Raw genomic sequence first — 12,494 nt, 5'->3', positions numbered from 1 at the left:
CGAGGAGGCCATCGATTGCCGAAGATCTAATTAACGCGCAAGGTTAGCTCATCTTGGCAGCATCGGTCGACCGCACCGCGGTCATGTTCATCGCAAGAAGGCACCACATCGTTGAAGGTCGACCCACTAAAGTGTTTAATTTTGATATTCCCACACGTATATCGAGGGACGTGGCTGCGCAGTAAAGGCGGGTGGATCTGTCCGTGAATGAGTAAGACAATTCTATTCGAAACGTCGTGGGAGCGAGCGTCACCAAACGAGCTCTCTTCTTGTTGCGTCTAGCCCAACTGCGGAATATTCAAAATCTTGCTGTACAGTGGAACTCGCCGCCGCGGTCGTCTAGTCGTTATAGTGCTTGACTGCTGGCCCGAACGTCGCGGGATCAAATACTGGCCACGGCGGCGGCATTTCAATGAAGGCAAGGTGCCAGACGTCCGTACACTTTGATTTAGGTGCACGTTAAAGAACCCCAGGTGGTCCAAATTTCCGAAGCCCTCCACTACGGCGTCTTTGATAGTTGTATCGTGGTTTTAGGACGTAAAACCCCAACAATTGCTATATTAGTGCGCAAAGAGGACGTTCGTGCCCAGGTCACGGGATTGTTCCGAATGCTGACGACCAGAAATCTCACTATTGAGCTGTTTAGGATATGGAAACACTCCTAAACGCGCCCATGTTCCATTTACAAGAACGAAACGCGCCGCCGAAACCTATACCTGCCGCTGATTGACGGGTTTTCGTACAGAGGGCGCCACCCTTCTGAATATAGCTGACATGGCGGTAGCGTTGGTAGCGTCGCGGACGCGGCGTGAATAGCTCAGCTATATCAGCCTCAGCGGCGAGTTGCTTGGGCTTGGGCGTCTATGCGCAGCGTGGGCAACAGGATGGCTACATGCAAGCAAAAGTGCCGCGAAAAAAAGATACTTTCACAAGGAAGGGCGCGAACGTGCGTGTCTTTCTCGCGGCCAACAAATACATTCATGTACGCACAGCACATTAGATGAACAACGAGTTATACCAGAGGACGGCTACTGGTTATTTCTGACCAAATGCAGTTTCTCGACGTACGCCACGACATCTACGTGGTTACGGTGTTGTGCTCCTGAGCGCAAAGGCGCGGCTACGATGTCCACGGTGGCCGCATAACGATGGAGGTGAAATAAAAAAAGGTACGCCAGCGTACTGAACCAAGATAGGTGCCTCGGTTATGCTGATGAACTCGACTCAAGCTTTGTCTACTCTCTGCCTTTATTACCACCCAACTCCGCTCCAAGTTAACGCCACTGACACGCCAGTCCCTCCCGCTGCTGTACTGTACTCGCTGTAATGTACCATCTTTAGATCCATAGGGGTATCTAAGGGGGGGGGGGGGCAAGAATGGCGCCAGCCCCCCCCCCCCCCCCTCTGAGAAAAGTTAGAGGGGCGCCCTTCCCCCCACTTTGCACAGTGGTCACTATCGACTGCATGCTGGGAAACCAACAACTGAGGCGAAGTTTTCATTCAGCATAGCAATTACATAATTAAATAGTGTGATGGTACGCGTTTAGCGTTGAGTCCGTGAGGCGTTTAATAAATAAATAGCACAGGTTCAGCGACCAGCAGTCCGAAACGGAGCAAGCACGAGCACCAACAACCGTCCTCGTCTTCGTCTTTCACTGGCGCCCCTGTTTGCGCCCTATCCATTCTACAAATCACTCCCCCGCAGAAAAGGAGCCATCCTGGCGACTTAAGGAACAGGGACGACTGGTGGGTCGTAATGCGGCTTCAGTCGGTCGACGTGAACAATCTCACGGCCACGGCGGCGCCGGTCTGCGGATGGTTGAACGGGCTCGACAACATAGTTGACGGGAGAGGCTTGACTTAGGACGCGGTAGGGGCCTTCATACTTCTGCAGTAGCTTTGTGGAAAGGCCAGGAGCAGAGGAGGGAACGCGAAGCCACACCAATGTTCCAGGCGAATATGACTGGGGAGGCAGGTTTGCGTCATGGAGGTCCTTTTGGCGTGCTTGGTCTTGTGCGGTTAAGGAACGTGCGAGCTGCCTGCATTCCTCGGCGTAGGTGGCGACTTCAGATAGAGAAATTTTGTCCTGCGCTTCCGCTGCGGAGACTGTCCTCCGTATCTCACGTCCACACACTGCAGGCTATTTACGGTGCAGGCCGCTTATGCGACCTTTTCGTACTTTGTGCTCCAGCATTGCAGAGCCGGCTACTGTTGAGAAGGGGCTCTGTAATGTTAGATCATTCTGTCACGCTTTTATTCCGCTCTGCCTGACCTGAAATTAAAATCATCGACGGGTGGTAACCAGCGAACGTTTGATCGACCAATCAAGCACCTTGCTTTTTCAGGAAATTCATTTTCTTCCTTCAAAAAGGAATAGCATCACCGCTCCTGTATGTCCAAGCTGTTGTGAGCTGATCAGTATGAAAAATTGTTTAGTGCTTTAGTTTAGATTGTTGTCCCAGTGTATGCTACGTAAAACTGACTGTGCTTTTTCGGTTATGTTACTAAACACTACTAAGCGGATTCTCTCCCTGTGTATGACAAATCATTTCAAAGTGAGTGCGAATAACATTCTCTCTCTCTCTCTCTCTTTATATATATATATATATATATATATATATATATATATATATATATATATATATATATATATATATATACATATTGCCGATGGAGTGAGGGCGGTTCGCCCCCCCCCCGCCCCCCCCACTCGCGAACAAGTTGGTACGCCACTTCTTAGATCATTTCTGACACAAGATGGCAAGGTAACACTACTCTAGATATTGCTTTGCTTCGTTAATGTCAAACATTAGCAAGCATCTCACGTTTAAGTAGCCGTTTGCAGAAAAATGGACGCAGTTCGCATTCTGATTGCTGCATGTTTTGGTACGCTAAAAAGTCGCAATGCTGCTTCTGTATATGATCACTATATGGTGACCGTGAAGCAACTAGGAACCTAAAGAGATGAACATGGCGTTTGGTCGAACAACCTTGATATGCTTATAACCTTGATATTCTTATTGTAGCGAAGCGTTCCTACTGAGTAATGGGTCGTCCTCTCGAGCGCCTTCCAGTGGGTCGTTCTCTTCTCCGAGAGCACGCTCCTCGTGCAGAGAGTCGGCCCCGCTTTGACTGTCGCTGCCGTGCGCCGTCGCTGAGTCCCCGTTAATAAACGTCTTGGCAATTTGGTGGAGGTGCTGGGTATCGATCCCAGTACCTCTCGCTGGAAAGTAAACAATCACTGGAAAGTAAAGCAATATATTCAAACACCAGAGATATGGGCGAGAGCTGTCATTGGTCGCGCCGCTCGCTCGCCGCTTATAGATGAAATCATGTATTATTCTAGAATGATTCGAGCTCAATAGGATGGACAGCAAAATGGCTACGTGTGGTCCTGTAAAAAAACGAACAATGATTACGCCCTTATTCCTTGCAAAGTACATTGCCCTGAACCTTGATATTCTTATAAACTTATGTTGATAATCTTTTAACAGGGTGCTGGAGGTCCCCCTTGAGAAAACATTGCGCGGCGCACGAAAATGCATCCTGCGTATTTCTACACGTAAACAAATCCACAGGAGAAATAAATATCGAATTTTCATTGTGTCAAAGACGTCTGTTTCTTCATACAATAACGCACTAATGTTCTGAGGGTTTACGTGACGTGCAACAAAGATATGATTGCGATGCACGCTGTTGTGGAGGACGTGTGAAATTTCGACCACCTGGGTTTCTTTAACGCGCACCGACATCGGACAGTACATGACTTACTGGCATTTCACCTCCATCGAAATGTGAGCGCAGCGGCCGAGATCGAGCCCACGTCTACCGGGTGAGCAGCCGAACACCGTAACCACAGTCTCACTTAAGAACTTGTGGCTGGGCGAGTTGGTTAATGCTTCCTACATCTTGATTTTAGCGCTACAAAAGAACGAACATATGAGAGTCGACAGAATAGCGCTTGTAGCGGCATCATCATCCCTCACGATCATCATCACCGTTTTACCACTTACGCGCCGAGCCTCTCGCGCAGCTCATGCTCAGAGCTCAAGGCGCGAGAAGTAGAGAACGAGCTGTCGCCGCTGGCGGTCTGGACGCATGCAGCCGCCGCCGCTAGGGTCGTTCGCCTCCCGAATAAAGTGGCGAGGTTTCGGCACGGCCACGTCGGCCGCCGTCACGTCTTCACGTCTCTGTCACTCTCGCTACAGCGCTTGCACTGTCCCCTCTTACGTGTTCGTGCTTTTGAGCGCTAAAGTAAAGATGTCGTCACTATACCACCGCGGCGCACCATACGAGAACACAGTCAGCGGATTAATAGTTAAGGCCAAAGAAGAAGCACGCCGTTCAGGTAACTCCTCAAGGTGGCGTCATCGCCAATCATTCGTTCTTGTGTCGTTTCTCAAATTGTCTCTCAAATTGAGACAATTTGCTTTGCATTATAAACGGGCCGGTTACTAACGCAACCGAAACTGTTTTATTTTTTTTTTCTTTAGTCGCCTCACAAAACAATGCGACACAGTGAACTTGCTGCGGAAAGAATGTGTATTACGTCGAGACGTCATTGAAGCGACGACCCAATCCCGCGTAGGAAAGGAGGAGCGACGTGGTGTCGTTGCACTCCGTTAAAGACGAGTGCGCAATCGAACGGAATGTCGGCTGCATATCCCGCCGTCGCGTTCGCTCGTTTGTTCCCCTCAGCGTTAATGTATACACAATATGCGAAGGCATCCTTATCGCCTGTCACGTCGTGCATGATATGAGTAATCAAGATGAGACTGTGTACGTTGTCCATGCAAAGCCATGTACGTTGTCATCCCAAAAGTATTGAAAATTCACGACCCTTGTCCTATTGCCCAAATGAGGGCTTGTACGCAACGTACTACTTTTCTTTCTTTATTTCCTTCTTTCTCTCGCATTGCGCAATACTCTCCCGCAACTGTTTTCTTCCTCCATGCCGGGAATTAGACCGTCATCCACGTGTTTAGCAGCGCTATACTTCAGCTACTACAAGCAACAACGACGGCCATACGATCATGCACAGGCAACAATGAAACGTTGCAATGCATGATGACAAGTCTTCTCGATAACCTGTGTAAAAGATCACGTTGCCGCATCAGAGACGGCTGCTAGCCGACAGGGCCACAATCGAGATAACATCAATTATTGGAAAACGGTGCATACTAACATGCACGTGACCGGCGCACCTTCGATGGCCTCATTTGGGCCCACCCACATATCTGTACACCGGCGGGTGCCGTCTCTTTTACTTCTTTTTTTAATCAGCGAAGGTACTTAGCAAATCGTGCCTTGTGAGACGATCCAGAAAACTATCGTCATCATAAACAGGTATCGGTCCCAGAAACTCGGTAAATCCCACTACTCACCACTGGTCCACTAAAAATAAAGAAGGCAACAATTAGCCCAAGAACAAATGGCTGCGAAGTGACGGCGGCGAGCCGAAGACCCCGAGTGCGTAAAACGAGAGAATACTAGGTAACGGTAAAGACAACGGCGGCTGCGAGAAGGCCCCGAAGCGATGGAAGGCCTACGCCAGCGACGACGTGCCCGTAGATCTATGAGATGTGCGAATGCTTGCTTTCAGCGCGATGTTCGGTCTCTGGAGTTTGGACAACCGTGTCGTGTCTGTGACTGTCTGGGGTTTAAGTCGAACCTCTCTGGCCTGAGAATCAACGTAGACACAACGTAGCATCACCTAGCTAAAGCCTAGCAACAACCTAGAAGCAACCTAGAAACTGAATCACCTAGCTGAGGCCTAGAAACAACTTAGGATCAACCAGATTACTCTTCAGAATCGTCCAGTTTCGCTGCTTCAAGCCTTGCGCGGCTGAGTGCAAGCTTCGGCCATATTTTCTTGCGGTCACACCTACAACGCCACAACGCCAATCATTGAGGCAATACAAGCTTAGCTTGAATTGGTGATGTTAATGAGTATCTCTGTGTTAAGTCTATCATCCAAGTGGGGAATTCATTTGAGACAGATTAGCCTGGACTATGTTATATAGAGAAGACGGAAACCGAGAGAACTTTTTTTGCTATTTTTTTGGTGTGACTGTGGTGTACAGGTTATGTATTACCAATTGTCGCACAGGGCGTTTACAGAAGCGTCTAACACCGGTGCCCCACGACAACATTGATATCGATCAGGTCCCATCAGGATTAGGCGACATCCGTATGAGGTGCTTCTACGCGGCTTGCTCTTATCACGGTCAGGCACGATCGGGATGCAGACAGTACCAATTTGCGCATCGCGATATGGCTTCCTTTTATCGATTTGACTAATGTCTGCGTGAAGCTGGATTCGGAATAGTATGGACCGTTAGGCAGTGTCCATTGCATACAGCGGTCGAAAAATCTGCTTCGGATAGGCTCTGATCGCTATGAAAAAGCGCCAGTGCGACACCGGTACCGGATATCAAAAATATTAATCGGTCCTGGTTGAGGCCGCTATAACCTTTCCGAACACCACATAGATTTATATGAATGTCATACTTTGATGCACGTGTTTTTTGTGCGGTTCGCGATTCTTTTTGGACCGCAACGGCGGCTACATGGTTGAGCGTCCGCTTCCAATGTGGTAGGTACCGGGTTCGATTCACAGAGCCGACCGGAAACCCACCGGTTTTTTCTAAAGGGTAGAGGAGTACACCGACCTGACGCTTGGTTGTTCACGGGCACTCATGTCGAAAGGTGGCCCCGTAAGGTTCTGTAAAGGCCCCTGGGAAGACCTTAACACACCACGGCTTTGATGAAATAGTTCCCCGCCTCTGTAGGAGGCAAAGAACTGCTGCAGCCGGGTACCTACCGGTGAAATAGGTACAAGCGCACTTTCGGCCTGGTGCTTGGGCGAACGAAGTACATAGTCGTTTGGGAGGGCACCCACCCTGTGCGAAATTGACGACAGGGGGTCGCCAGATCTAAAAAAAAGGGCCTCTACGCCTGCCACAGCGACAAGGAGCTGTAGGCCTGCAACAGCTAGCTTTCGGTGGCACTTGTGTTTTCATAAATGTAAGAATAGCGATGTGGGCGGCTTGGTTGACGTTCACGCTGGTTTCTTTGGTGGTCTACGCTCATGGTGGTCTTATGCTTGTTTTACACCCCTTGCTTGCCTTTTTTTTTGCTTTCCTAACTAGACGTGTCGAATCTGATGCTACCGTTGTTCCATAGGGTGTGGGCATGGCCTCGCGTTAATTGCTCGAACATACTTCCCAAGTTTCGCCACATCGCTTTCCTCCTTCACAAGCGCGTTTTCGGGATCCGCAGATGTAGTGCCGAATCGCTCTTGCGTCAGAATTACACGTACGGCCGGCGGCGTCGCATAATCAAGGTCACGACCGGCGCCGAAATCGCTACCGAAAGAGGTCCCAGCGCTTTTCCCGCGCAGCTGCATCTGGAAGAGCGTGTGTGTTTAGGCAATGTGTACATAGCTAATGTACGCAACACCCGCAATGCATTAATTAGGACGGCGTGAACGGGTAGGAGTGGTGGTGTTACCTCATTTATTGCACTACCTTCTGTCGGCGGAATGAGTTTCGCGCCTCGCGACAGGCGCCCCTTCTCGGAAGCCAATTCGCACCAGCGCGCCACGTCTGTATACGTAAGAAACAGGAAGCCCGAAAGAAACAATCTGGTCGTACGCCAACAGCTTGTTCAAACACAAGACAGGTAGATTTACATATATCGGGCGGACAGTACCGCGTGTTCTGCCCACGCAGTAGAGCAGGGAGTCGTGCGCACACTGCCGGACATAGTGGACCATCATCCACTATGCGACCAAGTTCTTGGCAATCGCTCCCACAAAGCTCCAAGCAGAGAGCTATGTTCGCGTCACTCGGGTGACTGGTGCATACCGGGCCTTCATTAGGGACTTTAACGGCGCCGCCTGCTACCACTGTGCATTATATAGCCTGTTGCTTTGTTTGTGCTCATCTCTTTCTCCCTCCGCCTGAGCATGCGTACATCTAGTGGATATGCGAGAAAAACGGAGTTTTAATAAAGCGGGTAAATAAGTGATGTACAAGAACCCTCAATGAGCACAATCTTGTTCATTTTTATTCATTTTCAACACGGCGTCCTCATCTAGAGAAGCAACGTATTTTTGCCATTTCTGTGCACGATTGGCGAGGAAGAGACCGCAAACACTGAGCTAATGGTAAACGAAGCATTATTGTTGCCCAACGTTCCTTTAGTTGCTTCTGGTTGAAATATTGTGCTACATGTAGTCGCTTTCTTATGAAAATGTGAGACGAGTTCAAAAAGAAAGTCTCATGACTTCTGACATTTCAGTCATTTGACGCTCTAATGTGTCCCTTTAGAATTTTGTAATGTATTTGAAATGCCATTCAAAAACATATTGGCCAATTATTCTGATGCGTATTAACATGTGATAGTCTGATGCGGATTAACATGTGATAGTCCGATGCGTATTAACATGTGATAGTCTAGTGAGCATGAAACGACCTTTGACATCAACACTAATTTGATTCTCTAATGTATTTCTTCAGAATTGTTTTAATGTACTCATAATGTCATTCAAAAACATATTGGCCACCGTCATTCTAATGTGTCCTTATGAGTGACTTTCTTGTGAGTATGAAACATCCTGTTTGCGATGACCCTCGGCCAAGCTTGTGCTTCGTGGCCAATGACATTCATAACATTCCTGAAACAGAACTATTACAGTGCATGATAAGATTTATGATATGTCCGGATGATAGTACGGAATCACATATTAGTTGTGCCTGACAATGTGTTTGCTGGTTGATACACATGCAGCCAAGCATCATACAAAAGCGCATGTATGCACCTTCTACAACACTTGTGCTGTACAAAGACATTTCTCAACAAAAGAAAATGGATAAAAACATTTATTGACTGGGAAACATGCAGAGGTTAAATGAAAGAAAAATATGGTGTACACCTGTCATATCTTCGTTTCGTTTAATCTGTCTACTTAACATTGATGACAGATTGCTTTTGATGCGCAGGGTCCTTGTAGGGAATCCATGTATGTGTATCCATGCATGTGTATCCTGCACGAAAGATCGCAGTAAATATATAAGAGTTGCAAAGAAAACTTTATCCAACACATCGTGCACCTTAGAACACTTAGATGTACTGCCAAGGCCCCGTGCAGGTAGTTGACAAAAACACTTTTGTGAAGTTAGAGTTAGTCAAAATTGCATCTTATATCGCATTTCCAATCGAAACTTTCAGCAAATCCTGTTAGAAAACAGGAAAACAACACAGAAGGTCAAGTCCAGCATCAAGTATACATTAATGGAGTTACGTCTAGGGTCTTGTTTCTTTGATCTTAGAATTCCCTCAAAAAAGGTGCAATAGGTTCATGAGCAGGCGCAACATGTCCGAGCTTTTTGTAAAGATTGAAACAAATGCCTACCATAAAATATAAACTCGACCAGGCTCACAGGTAGAACGCTCCCATCTTCTTCTGCAAGCTGTCGTCTGCTTCAGTTCCACGAACAGGTGAGATCACCGGGTACATATGTAAAGGATACCAGAAAACATTCATGAGTTGGCGCACCACACAGACCTTACAGCTCACACACAATACATACAATGTATTCAGGCAAGTCTATGTTTATATACCAGCAAGGGCCTTGAATGATGGACTCAGATTGCGCTATAAGAACAGGTATAACCTGAGCAACGGCTCATGGCAGACAACTGTAATGGTGCCATTGCAAGCCGAACTTTCAGAAAGTTATGTACTTAGTAAACACTATGTGGTTGGAGAACGCAGATTACCATATAGGTCATTTAAATGACGAAAATTACATCAGCTCTGCTACACAATATAAAATGCATAAAATTGATAAAATAAGAGGATGTGTGGCCCATGTGCACACTCCATAATGCCGAGCTTTACATATTGTATTATATGATGAATTTGAGCCGTTTAGGAAAGTAATTCTAGTCGTGTTAAAGCCAATCAATGCCTGGAATATCGGTTTGAATTTGTAGTGCTGCAAGCCATAAAAAAAAACCGTTAACCACTTTTGTCAGCCTTCTCTAAACTTCTGCACACATAGTTACATATGAGAATTTAGATTTGTTTCCCCTAATAATTACTTCATAAAATTAAAGTAGCACTCTCAATGAATGCTACGTCTTAGTCGCACAACCTGCAAATAAGAGCACTTTTTCAGTTTCATGCTCCCTTAAGAAAAGCTCACAAAAGAAACATGAACTTTAGATAAGCACATAATTGAGGTGTGCTGTTGCCACCTCAGCACAGTGGATAAAAGGCTCTTGGAACAGTGCTGCTTAACCATTACAACAACTTCTGTAATATAAACCAGTATGCTTCAGGAAACAATATAACGACGGGAAAAATATTTCACATCATTTTTCTCAAACACAAATATTGCAACAAAAGGCACCTTGCCAAACGCAACTAACTGGCATATTTGTCTAGAATTGGTAATTATAAACACCTTGTGCTACTTCAAATTAATGTACACATGGTGTTAGTACCAGAATATAACGTAATTCACTGACTTGTATTATCTTCAAGTGGGTTCACCCAACGCAAGTTCGTTTCTCGTAGCAACGACCTTGCACAGTCAGATTAAAATCCTAACCATAGTGCAACTAACTTCTAACAAAAACAAGCGCGGTGCAGTAGTCGCGGAGAAAGCCACAAACACACGCCACTGCAGAGCACCGCGCGCGCATGTGCAGCCGCAGCGTGTTTTGATATCTTCCTCCCCGCGTACTACATGCCAATTATTACTGAGTTTCCTGAAGAGTTACTTCATTTGTACCTGCATCATGAGAAGGCTAGGCGATGAACGTTATGTTTAAAGCAGTTTTATTTCCGAAGTGATAAGCCATCGTACAAGTAGCTTCAGGCGATGATCTCGTGCAGTATACAGCTGCAGTCGATTTCAATAACTTTCGACGACGCTAAGAAGTTTACTTACGGAATCACAACTGGGCTACAAAAAATCTTGCAAATGATTCTTATTTCGGTTTACGATCGCTTCTGAGCGGCGGAATCCAAGAACGGGCCACTTTCTCTCCTCGGTCGCGGCCGCGTCCCGTCTACGAGAAAGGGCCATGCTGGCCATGCTCTCAAGCACTGCAGTCCTCCCCTCCTTCCTCACCTCCCCCACTCCGGTCCCCTGCGCCCGAAAGGACAACGCGAGTGTGACCCTCCCTGCGACACACATCGCGCAGGCGTCCCCAAGGTCATCCAGCTCCCGGAGAGAAGCGGCAGCGGCGCTTTTGTATGCCCCCTCTAGAGTTACTGTATATGCTGCCTTTAGGTAGCAGAGTTGCGCATCTGTCTTCCAACGCCGCTAGCAACCATGCATTGCGGAAAAGCTGCCGCTTGGGCCAATTTGTTGATTTCTCGACGCCGCCGCTGCAGCGAGCTGAATTAACACTAGCCATCGACAGCCAATGTTTATCGTCGGTCTTCGACACGCCAGACAGGTTAATCGGCGACACGGTAGGCATGTCACCTGCAAAAACGAAGTGCGACTTCACCGCATAACTGTGGTTGCTAGCCGGACCTATGCGCAACTCTGCTACCTAAAGGTAGCATATACAGTGACTCTAGCCCCCTCTACCCTCGCACTCCAGCAAGCGGGAAGCGGGCGGGCCGAGCGACAGGCATTCTTGGAATAATCGAACAGCCAAGGAAGAAGAGCGCCATTACACGAAACGCTTGCGTTACAGAAGCGGAGTATCGCGCAAAGCAACGCGCCTTCACCCACCCGTTGCAGTTGTAGGTAGTGAACACACATGGTGAATGCTTCATACAACCGTATAAAGTGCACAGAAAGCATTGAGCATAGCGTAAAACATACCTGTCTATCATCCTTCCTCTGGCCATCATCCCCGCAGAGTGAACACACCGCCCAGACGATCACACTCGGTTCCTGCGTAAAAGACGTCATGTAATGAAGTAACCTAGCTGTGTAATTCAGAAATATTCTAGAACTTACCAAAATCAGGCATCCACTGCGCACTCTTCAGCTTTACAGTCCACAATGTACCGTACACTCGGCGACAGTCTTGTCAAAAGGCTGCTGTACGTCCGCACTCGCCGTCAGTCACGAGACTAGGACCTAGATCGTCTTGGAAGGTACACTTGATATTGAATCACGTAACCAACGTGCATAATCGATAAACGTGGTAACGAAGCATTGTAGAACACAGCATGGCACACACACAAACCGCGCGCACCCGTCAAACAACTAAAGCGCCCCCAAGAAAGACAACTTTTTTTGGCAATGAAGGGAAGGCTACGGGGGCGGAGCTACTGCGCATGTACTGCTCCGCGAAATAGTCCGGTTCGGCGCGCGTTTCGAATTTAGTTTTGGTGTGTGAACCTTCCGTACCTCATGTGACGGCCATTTCATTGTTCGAGCGGCCGTCTCAGGCTTATACAGCGATTTGCTAGTGAAATTCGTCAGAAGCTCCCTCGGCGAGTCGTCGGGAAAGCT

General features: G+C 47.6%; 1 long non-coding RNA gene across 1 annotated transcript; it reads right to left on the bottom strand.

Annotated features, from left to right (window-relative positions):
* Nucleotides 1-8,898: 8,898 nt before the first annotated feature.
* On the bottom strand, nucleotides 8,899-12,252 carry LOC125760045 (uncharacterized). The gene is made up of 4 exons (XR_007417711.1): nucleotides 11,994-12,252; nucleotides 11,856-11,927; nucleotides 9,419-9,483; nucleotides 8,899-9,050 (listed from the first exon to the last, which is right to left on the bottom strand). It is a non-coding gene; the product is annotated as an uncharacterized LOC125760045 (long non-coding RNA).
* Nucleotides 12,253-12,494: the final 242 nt, after the last annotated feature.

This window comes from Rhipicephalus sanguineus, chromosome 10, assembly GCF_013339695.2.
Source record: "Rhipicephalus sanguineus isolate Rsan-2018 chromosome 10, BIME_Rsan_1.4, whole genome shotgun sequence".
In the NCBI taxonomy this organism is placed as follows: Eukaryota; Metazoa; Arthropoda; class Arachnida; order Ixodida; family Ixodidae; genus Rhipicephalus; species Rhipicephalus sanguineus.
Note: the sequence above shows the minus strand (reverse complement) of the source record. Positions and strands in the feature narration are given on the sequence as shown.